The sequence below is a fragment of the Brienomyrus brachyistius genome, chromosome 4, assembly GCF_023856365.1.
Source record: "Brienomyrus brachyistius isolate T26 chromosome 4, BBRACH_0.4, whole genome shotgun sequence".
NCBI lineage: Eukaryota > Metazoa > Chordata > Actinopteri > Osteoglossiformes > Mormyridae > Brienomyrus > Brienomyrus brachyistius.
The window spans coordinates 5,810,258-5,833,877 of record NC_064536.1 but is presented as its reverse complement, the minus strand read 5'-3'; the positions used below and the strand labels follow the sequence as shown (position 1 = coordinate 5,833,877).

At 49.5% G+C, this 23,620-nt stretch overlaps 1 protein-coding gene across 4 annotated transcripts in view; it reads right to left on the bottom strand.

Moving 5' to 3' along the window:
• Positions 1-23,620, bottom strand: part of LOC125740709 (cadherin-2-like) — a 52,959-nt gene that overhangs the window by 22,493 nt on the left and 6,846 nt on the right. The gene's annotated exons all lie outside the window — the stretch shown is intronic.

The window sequence follows — 23,620 nt, the reverse complement described above, 5'->3', positions numbered from 1 at the left end:
TTGGGAGTCAGTAATTGTGCACTTTCTCAAAACGACCTTGTCAGACGTCAGTTCTGCCAGATTCCCCAGGTCCCGGATGAATATGCATGCAACTTCTTTCAATGACGAATGTGCCCCTGTCTATATGCCTGGAAACCGACTCAGCTGCAAGGTTCAACCTGAGTACTGGTAGGATCAGGGGGTCTTAAAAGGGTCCAGCGCCCACGCGGCGCCGATTTCCATTCTGCAGGCGATCAATAAAGCTGGAGGGACGCGCCGGACGTATCCTATTCATAAAACATTTTAAAAAGAGGTCTGAAGGCACAGACACACAGAGCAGAGTGCCCAGACCTGTCTCGGGGCACGGTAAGAACCAGCAAGAAAGCTGGAGAGGTGAGGATCAGTTCGCTCCAGCTTCTAAGCTTGACAGACACCCACCCGACTGCACAGAGAGGTCCTCCAAGAGCGTCTACCAAAAACCCCCCCTTCATTTCAAGTTTCTCCAGCAAACAGAGGCGAAGAAAGAGTTCGCGACTAATGAATATAGAGCCACTTTCTCCCCGCGTTCAATGCCAACCCAAAACAACACTTAAAAGGTATTGAAATGGAAAGTATTCTCTTGCTTCTCCAAGTGATGAATGGAAATGTAATTTCAGTTTACCTTATCACGGCGGAACAGAAAACCCTCCAAAGGCCCCGAATGCATCTTATTAAAGCACAACTGAGGGACAGGGGGGGAAAAAAACCAGAGGACCTGAAACATAAGGATGATCCACCTGTTCTACTTAAAAATTAAAAACGGAAACATAAATCACATTTCGGCGAAAAACAAATTTAAGGTCCGAGCGCGATAGCGGGATGATAACTACATTATTTAAGAAAAAGGCAAACATTATTATTTAATCACGTATCCCAGGAAGACTTGGGGACTCGCCGGCTAGCTGAAGGTGGTATTTTCTGTGGGTTTCGATGAGTTTATGTGACATTATCTGCACTTTGCTTTGAAGAAGAGCGTCTACTAGATTAAACGTCAATGTAATGCTACTTGTGTGCCAGTGATTTTGGGCACGCAGGCGAACCCCTCCCCACACTAAGGATGGTGACCTCATTCAATTCACCTGTCAGACCTTGGTATTCTCTTTCAGAGCACGCTCCTTTATCAGAGAGAATAAACATTGCCCGACACTGTAACCCAACACAGCACCCATCGCTCGGAGGGAGGTGGGAGTGACTCAGCAGCATGGGAACAATGACTCATCGGCGGAGGAAATATCTTGCTCAACTGCGTCTAACTGCAGTGCCCCAGTCAAGCTTTCACACATTAGCTCATGAGTTATGGTCTCCTTTATCCCGTCAGCCCTGGCGGGTTGAGAAGCACTAGAGGGCGCTCTGGAGAGATCAGGCCACAGCTGTAGAGAAGCATTATGTTTTGTTGTTGCCTAGGAGACGTGTTCGTACGAGGCAGCTCGCTCAGTTCACACTTTCTTAAGGGTCCAAGCGCATAAAATCTGCAGACGAACCAAAGAAGTCAGTACTCTTCACTGTAATTCTGTCAGCACTGTTTGAGGAACATGATCCTACGAAAAGTTGGGGGTGGGGGGGGGCGGGTTGAACTGTCTTCCCAGCAGTATAAGTAAGACCCACTCTTGGGGTACTTTATATGTAACACTTGGCATAATTTAACCATCTGTCTCAGGATGCACTGGGTATGAGGCAGGAGATACCCTGCATACGATGCCGATCCACTCCAGGGCATGTACGTGCGCACACACTGTACATGGCCAAATACCTACAGAGGCAGGATGGCTTGAGTGGACTCCTCCCATTCATTCTTACCCAATTAAAAAGTCTCCCTCCACTGCGGAACTCTGCCACCCAATGGTATAACGTCGCCTCATCAGGGAGAAAGGCCAGGCCACGATTCAGCCATGAGTCTATTCGCTTAACCACACAGGGCAACTGCTCTGATTACTGAATGATTTCCCATAGAGGCAGAAAAAGAACACAACACACTGGAATTACCACTGACAGAACGAGGCACAATAGTTTTTATCAGCAACGAGCCGATGGAGATATAGAATGACAGTGGTTAGGTGGAGTCTGAGGGCATTTTTCTGTACATGATCATGTATCAGATCAATGCTAGAGCCCACTGTGTGTGTCCATAGCCCCACCCTGGGGGGGGGGGGGGTGTCTCGCCAGGTACAGGGCGCTGATTCCAAACCCAAAATGTTCTCACCGCGCTACAAAGGAGGACAAATGGCACCATCAGAAAACCAGGCAGCCGGAGCACAGAGAGGGAAGGCGATGTTTTGCTGACAGCACAGCTTATAGAGGGTAAATATAATTCAGAGCGACACAGTCATACGTTGTTAAGGAATAAACATCCATCCATTCATCTTGCCGGGTCACAGTGAGAAATACACACTCAGGTAAATATAAAATATGCTGTAAAATGCCAGATGCATTTCCATGCATGTGGTACAGCGTCACTTCTTCCCTACACTTCATTTATTGCTCTGCTTTTGCCCGTCAATCATGTAAACTGAGCTCAGCTCTGGACTCACGGTCCTAGCTGGTTTGGCCATTTCCTCGCCAGTTCATCCTCCCACAGGATGATCCCTTCACTGGCTGATCTCCTTGCGGGCCGATCACTTCAAAGGCTGTTCCCATCGCAGGCTGATCCAATCACAAGCTGAAATCCTCACAGACTGATCCCCTCACAGGCTGTTGCCAACACAGGTTGACCCAATCACAGGCTGATACTTTCACAGGCTGATCCCTTTGTAGGCTGTTCCGCCCAAAGGCTGATCCTCCCGAAGGCTGATCCCCTCGCAGGTCATGATTAATCCAAGCTCTTTGCTGATTCGCAGTCCCGCATGTACAGACCCTCTGTGCCTGGCAACGGGCGCCCGGCTGTTTTTAGGGGAAATTTAATTACGCCGCCGCAGCACCTCTCCTCGCCCGTGATTGCCCCGGTCTGGTTGCCTCGGTAACGGCCCCTCTGCCTGCCGGGGCAGAGCTGGCGCAACGGAACGCGCCGCCGCCGCTCCGCCTCTGTGAACGACGGCTGAGAGGGTTCGAGAGGATACAGCTGCCCCCGGTTCCCCCTCTACCAGCTTTTGGAAATGCCTGAAGCGGCCCAGCTAGGCCCTTCTCCACACCTCCAGTGGGCTCTTCAGTAGGTAATGGGGCAGCGCTGAAGGAGTAAAACCCCCCAAACGACAGGCAGGCACCCTGCGTACAGGCCCCATAGCACTAAAGGCCACAAAGTAACCCCCAATCTCAAAGAACATCATCTTCTGTTCTGTTACACCAGCAGTCAGCAGGGTTAAGCAGATGCATTCCGATATCCATTTGTTCCCCTTAATTGCCTTACATGGCTTGTTTTCCAGAAGCTATCCACATTACGGCCAGGCCAATGCTGCAGACATATCCCGCGGATTTAAATTAGCCCCGGTTCAGCGCTCGCATTCCAGGCCAAAACCCCCCGCACTGAATGGCAACCTTTGAAGCCCTCTTTGCTCCGGCCATCATGTGGCCTTGCAGAGTCAGCTTCGAGCACAGAGGCGTGGCAAATGGGGATGAGATTAAAACTATTGCATACATGTGCCCCTGCTGACAGGATATGATTAAAAGAATGTTTATCTATCAGCGGCATTTGAGCAACACTGCCTGGCCCGTTACCGCAAATGTACAGATGAGCTCATTTTAACGAACTCTTGCTTTTATAAATCGACTGTTTTCTCAAGTTCAAGCTAGGGGTTTTTAATGATGTCATTCAGAAGGACGCCGCACCTTTTAACACTTAGAGCCTCGCAGAGCCTCAGAATATATCCAGCTGGATCAGTCTGTTGGCACGCTGGAAAAATGCAGCCATGGAAAGAACATCAGTGAAATAGAAAGGAGGGTGTGCTTCCATCGTGATGAGGAATAGGCATGATGGAGCGACCACTCCCACCGCGGCCATCTGCTGATCACGCCTACAAACGCTCACGTTCTGTCACAAGTACGTTCAATGCCGGAATGGCGCCAGCCGTGTTCTACCTGTAGGGGGCGCACTTCAGTCCACAGTTCCAACTGCAATCCTACATGTATTGTAGAGACCTCTCTGCTCAGGGGTCTGCCCCGCTCCAGCATGACGTCACTTTTACGCAGCTGTGCTCTCTCGGTGTGATTGGGAGAAGATCAGGCGGGCGGGGAGGTGCAGCCGGCTCCAGGAAGGGAGTGAGAAGCAGGTCAGTCCTGATTCAGCACCGTCGATTTCACCTTAAAAGCGCCTGTTCAATTCTGATTGGATTCGAGGTGTCAGGGGTAAAGAGGGCATTTCAGCAGGATATTTTCCATGAAATAAGAAAACTTCAAGTGAAAACTGCTACTATTAACTGCTCCCGGATCATGGCCATGGACAAAAGGAGAACATGCAGCACATCCTTACATGTGCAGAAATCCGGGGATTTCTAAGCATGTTCTGCATGTTTCCGTAAATGACACGGCCGCCACCACAGGCCAGCGGGCAGGTCACATGGCATAGTGTCGGTTTTTCATGTTGGAACCGTCAGACAAAGCCTGGGGACCGAGACTAAGTCAGCGGAGCTCCTAATGGTCCAGAACAGCAGCTACTGCACGCTTCCCTAATCCAGCACACCCCGGGCAGCAGCCTCCAGTCCCGGCTGGACAGAGACGAGACGGTAACCTGGGCCTGCAGGGGTTTACGTGGGCATGACACCTGCCGGCCTCTCGAGCTGGCCCGGTCAGAGCTCTGCCCTTGAGGAGGGAGGGGTGCGAGAGAGAGAGAAAGACAGGAAGAGAGAGAAGAGAAAGGGGGAGCAGGAGAGAGAAGAGATATGGAGACCAGGGTGAGAGGCAGAGAGAAAATGGACAGAGGGAGAGAGTCAGAGAGAAAGAAGAGAGGGAGAGAAAGAGGAGAGAGGGAGAAGGAAGAGAGCGGGAGAGAGAAAAAGGACATAGGGGAGAGGGAGAGAGAGAGGAGAAGGAGAGGACAAGAGGATAGAGGAGTCAGGGAGGGAGAGGGAGACAGGAAGAGAGAGAAAGAAGAGAGAGGGGAGAGAGAGAGAGGAGAGAGGGAGAGAGAGAGGAGAAGGAGAGGGAGACAGGAAGAGAGAGAAAGAAGAGAGAGGGGAGAGAGAGAGGAGAGAGGGAGAGAGAGAGGAGAAGGAGAGGGAGACAGGAAGAGAGAGAAAGAAGAGAGAGGGGAGAGAGGAGAGAGAGGAGAGAGAGGAGAAGGAGAGGGAGACAGGAAGAGAGAGAAAGAAGAGAGAGGAGAGGGAGAGAGAGAGGAGAAGGAGAGGACAAGAGGATAGAGGAGTCAGGGAGGGAGAGGGAGACAGGAAGAGAGAGAAAGAAGAGAGAGGGGAGAGAGAGAGAGGAGAGAGGGAGAGAGAGAGGAGAAGGAGAGGGAGACAGGAAGAGAGAGAAAGAAGAGAGAGGGGAGAGAGAGAGGAGAGAGGGAGAGAGAGAGGAGAAGGAGAGGGAGACAGGAAGAGGGAGAAAGAAGAGAGAGGGGAGAGAGAGAGGAGAGAGGGAGAGAGAGAGGAGAAGGAGAGGGAGACAGGAAGAGGGAGAAAGAAGAGAGAGGGGAGAGAGAGAGGAGAGAGGGAGAGAGAGAGGAGAAGGAGAGGGAGACAGGAAGAGAGAGAAAGAAGAGAGAGGGGAGAGAGGAGAGAGGGGAGAGAGGGCGTGGTGAACTTCCCTCACATCTATCACCGCAGTCACCCTTCCCCGCTTACTGTAATTCGATGTTTTTCCCCTTTTTATAGGTAATCGTGATTTATTACAGAAGGCGTAAGAAAAGCTGTAAGTTTTAAAAAGCCACGTCTTTATGCGATTAGATGGAAGCGACTACGAACAAGAGACTGGAGGTGGCTGGTTTTCATCTGAAGGTCTAACAGCTTCACCCTTAAACCAGAGGCTGCAGGAATTATGGGAGACAGGCATGCAACCAGCGTGGAAATGAGCTGCGTCCGTGCCCCCCCAACCGCCCCATATAAATAACTGCAGTAGATGCTGCCTGCACGCATGCCCCCATCTGTGGAAACGCGGACCCTTTGAAAACAGGTCATCTCATTTTAATCACACTTCCCCGGTTTGGGCCCTTTCTCATCCCATCTGATCGCCATTCTCTCCCTCCTGAGGGGGGTGTATGAAAATCCAATCACCACTACTTTAAGAGCCTCCAGGGTCAGGGCCCAAAATTTTCTTTTTTTTTTTTTTTTTTTTTTACAAATTAAATCTTGAATAATATGCCACTTTTGCTAGCGAAATTCTCGTCTCAGTGGTGGTCCAGTCCACAGGACCGCAGACTGCAAAATAATAAGAGATCGACCAGTCCCTCTGAACTTTGAACACTTCCCGAAGTACTAAATACACAAAGTGATGGTTCTGGTTTCCAGAAATGAGGCAATTCAGGCTCCTAAAATGATCTGTCACTACTGCCTGACATCACCCTCAAACTGCCTCTAATACAAAGAAAATGTGAGCAAATACAACCTTCCTGCATCAGCATTTAGTATTAAACCTCTTTACAGGCATCGATGTTCAAACAGGAGTGTTGCTGGTGAAGCCTATTGCAGAAATGGTGTCCCTGCTAAGATTTAAAAGCCACACCTTTAACCACAATGCCACCTGCTGGCCAGTATGGGTGGGTCTACAGACATACACACCATAAACTTTTCATTTCACTGACTGTGGCATGGAAGAAAATAAACTGACTGCTGCTAGCAGTATAGGGGTAAAGTGTCATACTAAACATAATTAGATCGATTTCTCTAATATTATAAGAGGAAAACTTTGCAATGAAACCAGTAATGCATTATTGACAGTATTCAGGAATACAAATAAAATCGAAGTAATTAAACTCCACTTAACATCGATTCTGGGCAAGACACGTGCATGTAGCGAGTGACTCTATCTGCTTTGCATGAAGGTGGATGTTTGTGGAGTTATTCATGTCAACAACCACGGTGTGAGATCTAAGCAGCACAGCTGGTACCTGAGTGAGCGAGTAAACTCGAAGACTTAAGCCCGCCGGGTGCACGCTTTGGGCTAAATCACCACAAATAAACCGCAACTCTGTGAGAGGCTTTCTCAATTTTTGGCGACCCGCCTCGGAATTCCCGAAAATTCCCGCCATCTTCCTTCAGAAACAGAGCGGTTAACACGCCTTATAGCTAAAAATCACTTTAAACCCGAGTTTAAACCTCCTGGCTTTTTTTCCGAGGCGCCGCCGCAGCAAGCCGCCGCTGAATCTGCCAGGGATGTGATTTAAAATTATTATTAATAAGAGCTTTGATCTAAGAATGACAACGTAAAGCCATTAACTTCAAGCGGCTGATAATTTCTGTCAAGTCGACCTTAGAGATGTCACAGAATGATGGGGACCTTGGGTTTAGCGCGGTCGGCACTGGATCTGGTGCAGATCCCAGCAGGCGGGGGGGGGGGGTGGCGGGGGTTGGGGGGGAGGGGGGGGTGCAGGGGAGATACAGCTTCTGTGCTACATCAGTGAAATGGAAAAGAGGGCCTCGGTGCTCCCGTTCCCCGGGGGGAGTGTGTGAGTTTACAAAGTCCCCGTGACAAGAAGCTTGATAACAGCTGAGCGAGGGCAACGAGGTCATGGGGGGGTCGGCCTCCCGTGGACTTCCGCGGGAACGTGTGTCAGTCAGTCGCTCTGCAACGGGACGCCTCCCTCGCCGGACCACGCCGCCCATTTTACCACACAATTAGGGCTTAACAAGACCACATGCGCTATTACAAATGTGTGGCAGCCGCTAATTATCACTTCAGTGTGTGTGTGTGTGTGTGTGTCTGTGCTGAGTGGGTCACTATGAGGAAACGCGCATAAAAAAACTAAACGCAAACACACCAGACGGACCATTAGCGGAATACGGCCCAGGGAAGCACAGCAGCCTGCAGCCCTGTGATAAATTACCTTTAACTATAAAACTCAGACATAAAAAAAAAAACTCAACGCTACCGCAATATTTTTTAAAAGCATCCATTTATGCTCCAGCCACCGATAATAATGTTATTTGCCTTCTTATCGCCTTCGTAGCGTAGCGCGTGCTAACGTACGGCTGGGATGGTGGGCATGCTGAGGACCCTTGAAATTAAGCTTTATTTCTCGAGTCGCGGAGCTTGGAGAGACCCATTCGGCTCAGATGGCAGCCACACTTGCGGACACGCAAGACGTGTCCCGGGGAGATGCTCGCTTCCGAAATCCCGCGTAGCGCACCTTCCTGTACCGCGCTCTCGTTATCTGAAGCAGTGCGTGACTCTTACTTGCGATTAACAGTGGCTGTGTACGGCATGAATAAAGCTCTGAGACCAAAATATGTTTCTCAAATGCAAAATAACAAGCAATGGTGTTGGGGGGGGCATCAAAAACACCCTGAGAGAAGCTGAGCTCCTCGCATCTATGTTCTTGTTACTTGTCATTACTTAGAAGTGCAGAAAATGGCAGAAGAAGAACAAGAATCTGAAATCTGGGAGAGGAATAGTTCCCTAATAAGGTCAAATTATATATTTCCCTTTTTCAAAACGTCTGGTTCCAGGATCCCTCATCACAACAAATAAATGAAACCAAGGCACATTGCACTATTATTATTATTATTATTGTTATTATTATTATTATTATTATTATTATTATTACTTCCATCAGTGAATTTCCACATATGGTCTGCATTTTTCCAGAACATCCTGTCTACATTCAGAGTCTTTAGCTTTTTTCCAATGACACGATCATTGTACATTGATTTAGGGATTTAAAATTTGGAAATTAAACTTCATAATCAGGGTTTCTTCCGGTGCTCTGGGGGGCAAAGGCATGTATCCGCTCGGCCTTCGGCAGGCCCTCGATACGGCGTTCATAATGGGAATGCTGGTGGCATGACGTCTTACTGAACGAGTGACTCACGCTGCACTCATGCGTCTGCTGCGTGTCCATTTTCGACCCGCATTGTTTGTAGGCTCTGGAGGCGCCATTACGCTAATGTGAGGCCGTGCTAGGGTAAACCAGGGTAAACCAGGGTAAACCGGGGGAAACCAGGGCAAACCAGGGTAAACCAGGGTAAACCAGGGCAAACCAGGGTAAACCGGGGGAAACCAGGGCAAACCAGGGTAAACCAGGGCAAACCAGGGTAAACCAGGGCAAACCGGGCCAAACCGGCCAGCAGTTATCTCTTTCCCCATTACAGCGGGGAATGGTGAACGATGCAGTAATGGTAACGCAGCTGCTTATTTTAACTCGCTGTACTCCTACGGTATCTGAAGGTGTCACACTGAGATCCTGCCAAGTTATGCAGTTAGCTATAGATAATAACGCTAGGTGGAATGTGCTGCAAACACAAGGCATTTTTCATTCCAGAAAGACGCTCCAGGTCCCGGAGGACAAATCTTTGATGGAGATAAACAACACCTTTAATTGTTTCACTTTTACAGTGATACTGAAGGGAAAAGCTCACCAAGACCGCAGCCTTCCAATGGACCCATCGGCCATGCAGTGGCACGGCACTCCACCACTGCAAAGTCGCAGAATCGCAGCGGCATGCTAGCCCTGACGGTCCGACGTGCGAAGAAGGGCCAAAACCGTCTTGATCTGTCATCCGGAAATGAGGCGACGTTAAAGCAACTCTTCTAGCCGCGTTCCAGTGGGCACGACGAGGATGCTGACTTATCTACTTTGCGATCTAGCCTCTGACATGCTTGCCGAGGTAACTCAATGGGCCTTGCCTTCTTCATGAGCTTAGCTGGCGAGCGCGGTAGTCTTATTTCTCAAATTTAACCACCCATCTGTTCACGCGGCGTTTCCCCGAGAACGAAAGGCGAATATATTCATTATTCATCATCACTTAGGGTTTCTCCTAAGATCCCTCCCAACATGACTTACAGAACGCTTACCTGCTAGGAGTTAAAGAGGGGATCTACACAGTAGGGTCACAATCCACCTTAGGCAGATCTGACAAAATCCTCACATCGTTATCGACGCTTCATGGCGCCCTGCACGGAAATATTTTCGCAAAAAAAAAAAAAAAACATCCCACTTAGATGAGAAATTAAGTGGGTGAAAATGAAAAGTGATTTTGTTAGCATCTGGAGAGTACTACACTAGCGCTACCGTTGCTATTTTCAGAAGGTGCGGTGCTTAATTATGGAAATAATGTGACAGATATCATGAATAAACCAATCCGCAATGCACTGTCACTTATTATCACTTGACTTAATATAAAAAGAACCGCAGAACCGTGTGTAATTTGATTTAGTGGAAGACGCCTGAATTTGCTCGATCTTGCAGGCCTTGCTTATCTGTTTTGCGGGTGCTCTTACCGGCGTCTAAGACTCGATATAAACATTGCTGTTCTCTTAAATTCCAGAAGCGGAACAACAGGCCACAATAGCTTGACGGTGTTTAGAATTAATTTATTAATAAAAAAAATTCTGCTTCTCAAGATCTGTGGGGATCACTTCTGGCCTGGGAAGGGTCACCGGTGGGAGGTGAGTTTTTCAGCAGGCAGGGCTCTGCCCAAAGCAATTAAATCAAAGGTTTGTGAAGGAAGCAAAGGGTGGAGACAAGAATGAATTGCGTATATCCGAAAGCCACATTAGCATTCTTCAATCCCTCGCGCTCCTTTTGTTTCAACAACAATAAATACGTCAATGTCCTCCTTGGGCCACGAGCGAAGACCAGGGGCAGATTTAGGGGCCCAGCACTGTACAGGGGCCCCAAAATGAACCAGCAAATTCCATCTTCCATGGGACTCATATTTCTTCAGATGGAAGTGTCAAATGAACTGGCGGGGGGGGGGGGGGGGGGAGTTTTAGCTACATCACTGCCAGCCACTAACATGCTCTGAACTCTCAAAAATTCCGCCCCCCCCCCCCTCGTCAAGATAGCTTTGGAATGCGATCGCCAGGACGCTGTGAAATTGTCAAGGGAGGGGTGGAGGCGTTTTCCATCTGCTTTGGCAATTAAAGCGGAGCGTGCCTCAAACCGATGTATGTAACTGGGTCACGTAACCAACTCCCCCCCCCCCCCCTTCATCGGCGAATTAAGAAAGGTGACGACAGAATGACAACGTGAAATGTGGAGCTTGGCTGAGTGTGAGATCGCCGCTGCCCCCCCCCCCCCACACACACACACACCCTACCGGGAAGTCTGCAAATTGGCAAGTCAGATAAATAAATAAGGAGTGAATGCATGAGTGGTCTGGGTGCAGTTTTTAAGGTGCCGGACTGCTGCGGGGGGGTCCTGCAGTGAGGCGGCTCGTCATGCATGACGGAGTCCGCCAAAGAACTAAGAGTGATTTGACAGCTTTCAGCTGGGGGGAGCAGAGATTCAGGCCTGAAGGTTTTCTGTCTCAGAACCCAGCATACGACACCGGGACTGACTGCCGGTCTTACTCCGCTCCTGCTTTGTGGGCCATCTGGCTGTTTTATAAGCTATAAACTCTCCCGCAGACAGTTTTTGACTCCTGAAATTACAAGAAGCGACGCTGTCGACGCTCGCGGTTTCCGCTACGGCACGAGGCAAAAGCCCAGCTTCTTGAGAGGCCCTCTGACGGCCTCCTCCCCGCTGGTGGCACTGCCACACGTCGTTATTTTTCTCTCTTCTCGTTCGTTTCGACGTGACGACTCCCGTTTATGAACTAAATGTGTACCAGTCGTTAGCCTAATAAACACCCACTGAGCATTAATGTAGGTGGTGGAAGAGGAGGGGGAGCGTTCTCAGCAAAGCCGCCACGACGGTGCAGCTAATGACACATTTTATGGTGGGGTTTCTCGCACTGGTCCCGGCGACTGCAGAGGAAAGGGTAAAACAGCCTTAAAAACCCCACGCCTTTAATCAGTCCCTCGGAGAATGGTGCAGATGTACTTTCTCAAGGATACAATAAAAAGCAGATTTAAAGACCCAGAACCCAGCAAATTCAACACATCTGCTACTAGCTTGTAACAGGCAAAACATAAACTGTGATTAATGCAATTAATTTGTACACTGATAATTCATTCCTTCGCGTTTGATTCGACCCCAAGAAACAGTCCTCCGGGAGACAGAAGTCAGAAGAATGGATGCAGAGTGCAAGGGGGGTCAGCGTGGTAACTCACGGCAGGCTCTGTTTTGGAAGAAACTCAACTTCAATCTCAAAAGATAAAGGCTAAGCTATGGCGGAACCACAATTGTGGATCCTCGCAAATTTGCTTCATGAATACGGACGTTGACCTCGTCACTGACGAGGGCTGGGCCTCAGTAGCTGAGGCAAAATGAAACTCATGGCCAACACCAGTCATGCAAAACAGCATTCCCATAGAATCACTATGACAGAATTCCAGGAGGGAGGGGCTGATGGCGAGGGTGACGAACCAGGTGGGTACAAATCCACCAACCGTCTTCGCCATGGGCGGAGTCACACGCACGCCTCCAGAACCTGCATGGGGCCACATGTCACACATTTTGGCGCCCCACATCACATTCGATCTCCTGCAACAGCTCAGGGCACAAGAATAGCAAACTGCTTCCCAAATGTTAATTATTTTCCCGCGCAGGCATATCGAGCCAGCCTGTTCCTTTAGAAGCGTCGCTTTGAATCCACGAGCTCAATTATAGATGGATGATTAGTGCCTGCGCTCAGTAGCTGGGTATCTATAGGGTGGGGGGGGGCCAAGAAGCAACTCCCAGGTCCTTACGCTCAGGGATTATTAAACCTTTCGTTCTAATAATTGGTTTAGAATTCCTAAGATGATTTTTTTTGCCTCTCGTAACCGGCTGCATGTAGCACCAACCCTGATCAGAACCAAACGGCCCCAAACTTCACTCTGATGGTTTTTCAAACCACCTCTACTCTTTGCAATTAAAGCTTCACACTTTTCAAAAACGCTACAGACGTTGCTGTCTTCGGCATCCCCTCACACAGGCTGGACAACACGGAATTATGTCGGGATTTGCCATTTGCCTGGCTGCCTGGACGAATCAAAGGTCGCTGCCCTAGCAGTCCCCGAAATGCCAAAATGATGTGACCAAGCAGCCGCGCGACAAAAGCATTTCGGTTCATGAGTAAATGGATACTAAACTATCTGCTTCCTTCCTCCAATGGAACCACAGTAATGTTTTGGGAGCTTGAGGAAAACGACCTTGACCTTAAGTGAGAACAGGTTATATTAACCATCTTTTGTTTACCAGGCATACAGCTAGACATAAGTTTTCCTTATTGACTGTTTACAAAGGCCGTGATGTGGGAGGTTACAAAGGCCGTGACAGTGGAGAAGGGGGCGGGGCTTGTGAGCTACACCCTTCACTATGTTGAGGTACCTCCTGTCCGCTGTGCTCTGTGGACAATGCCAGCTTTCGGGGCAGGGTGGAGGTGGAGGAGGGGGGAGTCTCTGGTTACTCCCTTGAGAAATTTCAAATAACGCGCAGCCTGTAAGTTACCTGAGTGCCAGAGAGGTCAGGTTCTGCCTGGCGGACGTGGCTGCTGTCTGTTCTATAACTCGCACACTCACACACACTCGCACACCCACACATGTAGGGTATACCTATCCTCATGGGGCCCGCTCATTCACTTCTATGGGAAAAATGCTAACGCTAACTATGACAACCTTAACCCCCACCCTGACCTAACCATAACCAGAAGTAACGAAGCAAAATACAAGAGTTTTTTAGTTTTTTCATAGCAGTGACTGATTTTTTCTAAAATATAGTTTTCCCTTAGAGGGACCAGGAAACCGGTCCCCATAAGGGAAAAAAAATGGATATTTATCACGTTATGGGGATATCGTGTCCCCATAAGGATAGGTATACCCGGTTGCGCACACGCACACCCACAGACACATGCACACATACACACACACCCAGACACACATGCACGCACACACACACACACACACGTGTACAGACACTCATGTGCCCACAGACACACACACTCACACATCCACAGACACACACTCGCACACCCACAGACACACGCACACACACACACCCGCACACCCACAGACACATGCACACATACACACACACTCACACACCCAGACACACATGCACGCACACACACACACGTGTACAGACACTCATGTGCCCACAGACACACACACTCGCACGCCCAGACTCACATGCAAACACACACACACACATGTGCACACACACACACTCGCACGCCCAGATTCACATGCACACACACACACACATGTGCACTCACACACACACACACACTCGCATGCCCAGACTCACATTCACACACACACACACACATGTGCACTCACGTACACACACACTCGCATGCCCAGACTCACATGCACACACACACACACACACACATGTGTACATACACTCATACAGACCCACATACACACACACGCTCTCTCTGTCTCTCTCTCATGCAGAGGGCAATAGGTTACACACATCAAGGTCTCCTTCTGAAACACCAACCGCCCCCCCCCCCACCCCCACCCAACACAAAAGGCAGGGGCAGTATGACTGGAAGGGGTGCGGACAGCTGCCCCCCCTCCCCCCAGACACACAGCTACACATCACAGCACTGCGCCGACCTTTCAGAGCTATCAGCTGCCTGCCAATGTAATCTAACACGGGCCTTTGGCAGTGGGGTTGCTGGGGGGCTTACAATGGCAGAGATGCTAAAACAGGCAAATGGGGGACACAAAACTGCCATTCGGGTTAAACACCAAAGGTAGAGGAGTCAAACCCCCCTGCGAGGTCACCAGGCCGCCTCACTCTTTCAGCGTTTATTAATGAACCTGAGAAATCCGTAGCTGCCGGGCTCAGGAGATCATCTCTGCTGTCAGATTCTCCATCCCGCCTGAAAAGAGGCGCAGGCAGGCCTGTTTGAAGGAAGGCTAAGTCGAAGGGACGGCGGAGGGTGTCCGGCATTTTCATCTGCGACGTGTCACGGCGGATGGCGGGTTGCCGGCGGCAGAGGTGGGGGAGGGCTCTGTGAGGGTCATCCGGACCTGCGGTCCTTGTTCCTTATTTCCCTCCGGCATGTTCGCGGACGCCTCCCTCTCACAAGAGGACCTTTGTGCTTCATGTCCATTGATTAAAAGCTTGGGCTACGCTGGGGTGGAAAGGATGGCTGCTCGGCGCGTCGCGGGGAGGGAGGGAGCGACAGCTGCTTCAGGCAGCAGGACCACTGCCGGGGGGGTTCGGGGTCCCAGACCACCCCAGCAGCACCAGGACATAGCGAACCAGAACAAGACTAGCACACTTCATTATTATCATGATAATTATTACACTCTTCTTAGCAATTTATCCGATACAAGGCTGCTGTCATAATAATAATAATAATAATAATAATAATAATAATGCGATGGGCTGGCCCCCCATCCTAGGTTGTTCCCTGCCTCATGCCCATTGTTTCCGGGATAGGCTCCGGACCCCCCGCGACCCAGTAGGATAAGCGGTTTGGAAAATGGATGGATGGATGGATAATAATAATAATAATAATAATGCGATGGGCTGCATGGTGGTGCAGTGGTTAGCACTGTTGCCTCACACCTCTGGGACCCGGGTTCGAGTCTCCGCCTGGGTCACATGTGTGTGGAGTTTGCATGTTCTCCCCATGTCGTCATGGGGTTTCCTCCGGGTACTCCGGTTTCCCCTCACAGTCCAGAGACATGCTGAGGCTAATTGGAGTTGCTGAATTGTGTGCATGAATGGTGTGTGAGTGTGCCCTGCGATGGGCTGGCCCCCCATCCTGGGTTGTTCCCTGCCTCGTGCCCATTGCTTCCGGGATAGGCTCCGGACCCCCCGCGACCCAGCAGGATAAGCAGTTTGGAAAATGGATGGATGGATGGATGGATGGATGGATGGATGTTGGGTTTCCATACATAAATCTGAGGCATTTAATGACTCTGCATAAAGCATTGATAAATCTCGTTTCCAGAAACATGATCGATGAGAGAGATCCCCCCCCCCCCCCATCCCCCACTCCCCGCCATCATTTGAGGGAGCCGCTCGCTGCTGCCTGGCGAAGGCGCGACGTGTGTCACGTCAATGTCAGATCTCGGGGAGGCCGAAAATGGGAGAGCGAGGCGCTAGATTTGATTGGCTTTAGGCAGATGGTGCTCAAAGGCAGCGAGGACCCAGTCCTGGAGACTTCGGTTAATTATCCCGCATCTTTACGGCTCTCGGGGTAGCTGCCGGACACCCCCGTTAAAGGCTTTTATGCCCCGTAGGCCGGGCCACGGACCTTAATGAGGTATGCTGTCCAGCCTGGGTTTTATTAGCTCTCCGTCGTAGCCCACAGCAGAGACGCCCCCCCCCCCCCCCCCCCTGGGACATCTGGTCCTCCTCCCTCTAATGTGGACCTAATGGCCGTTTGCCATTTTAAGGGTCAAGAATCCTGCTTGCTTTTTATAATATAGTATATTTATAATTCAAACCAGAAACCCCCCCAAAATGATGTCCGAAGAAGGTCCAACATCCCATCCCCGTCCAAACGTCTGTCATCACTATGTCAGCAGACACTATTCTGCCACTTATGGTGCTGGGTCTTATTCTTTACATACTACTTTTAATGCTCTATGTATAGACCCTTGTGTCCAGCCTCCCCTGTTTTGCACTGTCCAGAGTAATTGTTATTATTATTGTCAGTGTGGTTTGAATGTCCTGGGGGCATGCAGTTTCATGCCACTGTATACCTGCATATGAATAGTATGACAATAAAGCACACTTGACTTGACTCGACTTCATTTGTTTCACTGCCCAGCCCCAATGGTGCCTGACCGGATCTGACCGGATGTGGGGATGGACACTCGCGCATGCTGTGCCGTGACGCGCCCATGGTCCTCTCGCCACACTGCATCATAGAGACCGTTTAACTGTGGTCGCCCTTCACGACCACCAGTTTGTTGAGGCCGTCCCCTCCCTCAAGATCGAAATACCGAGTCAGCTATGTTAAGCCGGCTATGTTAAGCCAGCTATGTTAAATACACCAGAGACGGCCCAGTCAGTGAAATCAGCTCCATAATCCACCAAGGTTCTAGCTACAGACAGAAAACTCACCACCTGGTGGAGAATCTCAACATTTTCCGCTCCTCTGCTTAAAATTTTCCACATTAAACTGGTGCAGAGTTTAAGATATGGGACACGCGTGTGCTTCATATGTTTACAGAGCGGCTGAGCGGAACGGAATGGGAAATGGCCATACGCCGGGGGCTCATTAGCGATTCGGAGGGACGCGTGTCTCAAAAAAAAGGGGTAAACAGAACGCAGACGGGACAGAGTCTGAGGCCGCTGGATGGGGATTTCGCGTGAGCATTAATTTGCACACTGTGTCGAGGCTGAAACGGCAGATGTCTTAATGAACAGAAGCTGGAGGAGAACAAACGAGGACGGGCGCAATTTTAATCTTTAAGGGGGAAAATTGGAAAATATTCAATCTGCAGTGCTGCGAGGAAGCCATTTCTCTAATGGGACTAGGAGTGCCGCTTCAAGAGGCTTAGAGGGAGTAATCCCCTGAGCATTTCTGCCAGCTGATAGCTTAACATGGGGGGCCCTTAACAATTAGCACCTCCAGCTCCGCTCACACGTGCCAAAGTGGCGCTTCCTCCGTAGCCGCGGACAAAAGACGACAGCCCAGGATGGTGCTTCCTGTCCTTATCTGTGGAAAGTGAGAGGGGAGGAGATGAAGCCCAGATAGGGAGCAGTGAGCTGGGCTCACATGTGAAGGGTTTGGGCTTACCCTCCGCAACAATCACTTCCTAGGTCAAAGGTCACCATTATGCCAACCAAGCAGGAAATGCCGTCTGCGACACTTTCGATTTTCAATTTCTTTCCCATTCAGCTTCTGGGCCCCAAGTTTATTGTAAAATGAGTAAGCTCTTAGTGGAAGCTACGCGCCGCACGCCGGCTGTAAACATATCGCTTAAAGCTCCACTCGTATCTCACGAATTGATTTTGGTTAAGAGCGTGAGGTGTTCGCGAGCGTTTTCTCGCTGGGACAATTTGTCAAACACCACGCCTCCGTGATTTCAAAGACGGTGCCGAAATAAATAGGTACGTTCACATGAACCCCGAACTTCCCTGGGAGAGGAAATGAATAAAAATGAGATAGAGTCAGGAAAAAAAATAACTCATGGTAAACAGTGAAAGTTTCCTTGAATTTGAATTCCATTTTCATCCCATGGCTCCACAACACGTGTGTGTGAGACTTGCCTTAGTTGATGGTGTTTGTCCATCAGTCAGAAAAATCAGGTATTATTAATGATTTAATAGCGCGAAAGTAAATAGTGAAAGTGATTAACTGTCACTGCTGACACACCGCAGTGAAATGTGTCCTCTGCATTTAACCCATATGTGACATGGCAGTGGGCAGCTAATTCACCGCCCGGGGAGCAGTGCTTGGGGGCGGCACCTTGCTCAGAGTATCTCAGTGGTACTTTGCTGCTCGAGGATTCAAATCAGCAACCTTCCAATCACAAAAAAGCTTAGCTAACCATAAGGTCATGTGTGTAAATGGCCAATATGTGTCTGAACAACCAACGTAAGTAACAACCAAATGAAACAGGCTAAATATCAAACAAAAGCCTCCTTTCGTCAGCTATGATTTCTGTTCTATCAATCAGAAATAGACTTTCAGCCACCTGCCAAGACGTCCGACCTACAGCGATTTCCACTTAAGAGCACTTATTGTTTTTGTTACAGTGCCGCTGTGAGGTTTGAAGCCAGCGACGCTCGATAGAAGCTGGTAATAGCAACAGTTGATGAGGTCTACGTTGTGCCTGTTGAGGCTCACTGTGTTATTCATGAGGAAAGGGTGAACGCAATTCAGAACGCATCGATTTCTTACGGTATCATGGCACAGAGTAATACTTCGCTAATTACTTCATCTTCTGGTTATACTAATTAGAAGGCCGGTGTACTACTTTATAAACATATGTCATATTTGCACCCAGTGCCCAGGGGGCTCTCTCTTGGCTTGGGGCGATACAGGGGGCTTTCATGTCTGGGAGAGTGGAAATGGAGCAGGTCGAGTGCCACTTCCAAGTCAAGGCGGAAAACAGTCACTGCCAGCACCAGCCAACTCACACAGCTAGCCCCGCGGCACAGGTATGCCGTGCTGCGGTTGGATGTTTGGATCGTGTCCGCATTTTATTTACATTCTTTTTAGCGGTCCAAATCTGCCTGATGCACCAAATCGTCAACCTCCGCTTGCCGGAACTCACCCCCGCATCCAGAACTTTCCACGAGCACTTCCCCTCTTTTATGCCCCTGGTACTCACCTGATAATGGATGGCTGAAAAATTTAACAAGTCTCTCGGAACGAGAGGAGAGGCAGATAATTACTGACATGCAGGGAACCCAAAAAAACACGGCCCCAGTGCCCAGAGCATGTGGTATACATTCATCTGGATTGACTGGCGATTCTCCCCGAAGCACAAACTACCCCACTTCTTATTGGTCGCACTGGGCAGAAGTCATGTCCGTTAAGTCGGCCATCTTATTTCATAGGCGGATCGATAGATACAGATCCCAGCTAGCTGAGCAGACCTCGTTTCCTAAGTGGAGTCACTTAGAAAACAGTGTAAAGCATTCACCGCTGTTTCTACATCTGACTGTGAGTGCGAGCATTAAAAGCAGCACTGCAGGCTGTAAATTCATAACCTACAGCAATACTGCAGCTTCTCGAAGACACTCGTGTAGGCATTTTTGCCTCACCAGGAACTCTGGTCTGATGAAAGTCAAACAAACAAAATGGTGACCTCTACTCCTCTCTGATGTTCCCTTGAGAATGTCTCTGTCAGGACAAGTCTTCACCAGAATCCGAGATAGAATTACACATCTATTACAGGGGGCTCGACTGGTCAACTGTCCTGAAAGGTCATCTTTTTATATTTATTTACGATATTGGGCATCTTTCTGCAGACCCCGTATATCACCTGAGACAACTGAGGGAGGTCAATAACCTCAGAAGATGGTGTTTATATGGCTTTGGTTTGTCTAAACTTAATGGAGATAATGTCTCTTGGAGCAATTTAGGTGGGCTGAGGTATCTCGTTTCCCACAGAAAGGTCACAGAACTTTAAAGGAGAGACAGTCAAAGCTGAGGAAGGAAAGGGGATAGTCGTAAAGTCATCCAAGGGCCTTGAAGATGGTAGGATGCATCCCTGAAAGCAGGCAACCAGAGACAGCATACTCGATGCATGCCAGGTCCCTCGTTGAGGGTAGTTATGGTCCCACCTTCTCGTTCAGTAGGTCTGGTCATACAGACCTCCATGATGGATTCAAGCTAGCTACTAAGCCCCGGAAATTCATCCGGGAAAAAAAATTCTGATTCAAATTCGAGCATCGACCTGCTTTCCTGCCGTACCGGTGGAAGCTCCTAAGGCGGGGCGCGTCTTGCTGACAGGATTTCTCTAGATTTACACCCCCAGTGCTGAGACTCGAGGTGGGTGGCTCCTCACAGGTGACACGTCTTTGCCTTTGTGCTGAAGCTGCACACCTACGAGCTACCGGTGCATCTTCCTTCCGACCGCAGCGGTAAATAACAACGCAAGGGAAAATGAGGCTGAAGGACACCGGGAATATGTGGCGGAGTCAGATGGGCAAACCTGTGTCACGTACCACTATCACTCTCCCCTGTTGTTGTTTGTTTAGGCTGTTTAGCCAAACTACCGGACCGCAAAAGCCTTTTCGGCGGACATGGATATCCCAGCTTTGAAAATGCAAAAGCAAAGTCTAGGAAAAAAACAGCGTGGATAAAATCAGCCTCAGCGTACTGTGGGATAATATGGGCAGCGGCCACTTGGCACACAGAGTTTCTGCTTCATTACCAAGCCGCAATATACTCTAGGAAGTATTTGATGAACACATAGTTTGATTAATTTAATGACCGGCATCTCCTGGCACAGACCCACTCGGCTTAATCTGTTCTGACAAACGGCAGGGGTTTGTCGACAACGGGAGTCTTGTCGGTCCATGGGTGGAACGGAATGGGGCGCTAACACGCCGACGCGTTCTCCTGGGTGGGGGGTAGGTGGGGGGAGGGGGGTCGAATGCTATCAAGCATCTCGCAAACGGGAGCGAAATCAAATGAAGACCTCACTAGAGAAGCGCTTCACTCCCCCAGGGTGTCGGGGGACCCGTAAATCTGAGTGTACTGATCCTGGGTCAGACAGTCACACTCGGCTGGGGTAGGCAGCTCAGACGGCAGAGAGGCTCCCACGCCGTGATGGGATTGGGATCTGCCCGACCGCGGCAAACGAGGGCTGGTCCATCAAGACAGCTACGATTACTCTCACACTCTTCTGTGTGTGTGGAAGGGGGGGGTTATAGTCATACAGGGGGAGGGAGCACACAAATCCATAATCAATCCTGTGGCCTGCTTGCAGTATCGATTATGCAAAGCTCTGCTGCTCTGTTTTAGTAAATAGATGTGTTCCCAAATTCCAAGGAATGCGAGCATATATAGGCATATTTATGTACATATATTCTGGCTCATGAAGGACACCGACATTCTGAAAATTCATCTGGATAATTAACAAGATCCAGGCGAGCGCTGAATACACAAATTGAGTCAGCCACTTAGATAGACACACGATGTTTTGCTGTTTTAAATTGCGACGGGACTGCAGATCCGACCGCCGGTTCCAGGACAGCATTCGATCGATGTCGGGGGTGTAGGAGGAAACTGGAGAAATTACAAAGCCGACCCCGCCACTAACGAACGCTCCCAGACACGGCAGCGTGATCAAGAGCCGAGGCCCCGCTGATGGAAATGCACAGCTCGCACGGCAAGGAAAAACAAGCCACCGGCAGCCCGGGACATGTGCTCCACTCTTAAAGCCTCCGGCGCCAAGGAAACAGCGAAGAGGGCAGCTTTAAATCTCAGCTAAACAGAAGTACGTTCTTCACTGTGAGGCCCAAAACAGCCAAGCAATCCCGGATTATGGTCTACGCTGTGGTCTGTCTTTTTTTCCCCCTTGCGTCTGGGGTTTCAAAAGGGAGGAAATAGATGCAAGTCTGCTGAAAGCAAGGTCAATATGGCTATTTATATACGCCGTCATTACACACTGAGTTCATGTAACATGCTTCCGGAAGCTTCCGGACAGCATTCATCAAGACTCGCGGGCCCAACTGCCGGATCAAGCCTCGAAAAACGGCTCAGAAAACACAAAGACACAACAGAAAATAGGTTTTAATCGCCACTGACAAAGAGAATCTTTCTGAGATGCTTCCACTGCCAGCCCGAAAGCCAGGGATGAAGAATACACGTTGTTTCATACGAAGGAATTCCAAGCTGGGCAAGGCGAGCCAGCTACGGTCGTAGCTTTAACATATGCAGTTATATATGCGCTTAGACTCCCTTTGCAGGATATCCGGACGGAAGAGCGTTTTTTTAATGAGCTGAAATATTCAAAATGGACACAGCTGGTCCGAACAACACCTCACGATTCAAAGGCTTTATTGTTGTTTGTGCAAGTAAAACTATAATGAAATACTCGCTTCAACACCAACACTGGCTTCAGAATATAATGGGCAGTATGTTGGATTGACTATCTGGCAGAATTCCTGGTGAAGATGAGGATCAGGAAACGCAATAACCCCCCCCAGCCCCACTCGAAAAAATTTACTGCCACCAACCCACCCTGACTACTCCATCCCCCCAGACACAAACACAACTTTTACCGCCGGCACCCACTCAGGCGCATGGTATGGATATATGTGCATGTGTGTGTGGTGGTGAGGGGGGGGGGGGTGCTGGGGTGTAACCAGTCCTCTGCATCAGCAGGGACTCCTCGATGCCTCCTTGCTCCAGAGCATCGTAGAGACAAGTAGCCTGATGACGAACCGATGGCAAAAGGTCAAACATGAATAAAATATGTCCTCCTGTCGCACGGCTGGGAAGCACAGGGACACACGAATTAGATGCAGACTGATGGAGTTTAATAAGCGCCCCCCCGCCCCACCCCCTGCCCCACTCTCATACAGCACCACGCAGCGATTCAGACCTCGGTGGCCGATGGCGACCCCTGAAATTTATGGACAAACCTCCCACCGACCTTACCGAAGCGTGACTGCGCATGGGCGCGAGCCGAAGATCATCCGAAGGATGCAAGGAGCCAGAACTCCGGCGCACGATTCAATCTATTGTGCTTCATAACGATATAAAACAGTCGAATACTTCAATCCCCCACAGAACTGCTTAGCTGGGAATTGGAGCGCAGACTTCATTACATGGTATTGATCAGGCCAAACAAAGACCCTGAATTTATTGATCGGCTCATAATAAATAAATAACTGTCTGCAATATACAATCAAAGGCCGATAACGTTCGCGCGGCTGGAGATGCCAACGGGAAAGAAACGGGTGCCAGTGATGGGGGAGGGGACACTACGGATGGAACTCGAGTCACAAAACGCCTCATCAAAAGTCCTCCAGCCTTATTTGCATATTTAATCTTCCATTACATTAAAAAGGATGGAGGTGGAACCAAGTGCGTGTTTCCATATCTGTAGCGGGAAGGAGCGGATAAAGACTCTTATTTTGAAATATTACTTCCAGGTTTACTGCCGTATAAACTGATGTATCCGTGCCATCGCTTGATTCCCGTTCACATAAAAAAGGTTGAAGCAACGGCTGTCAAATGGGTGAACTAAACGCCCACCAGCCAATTTTACA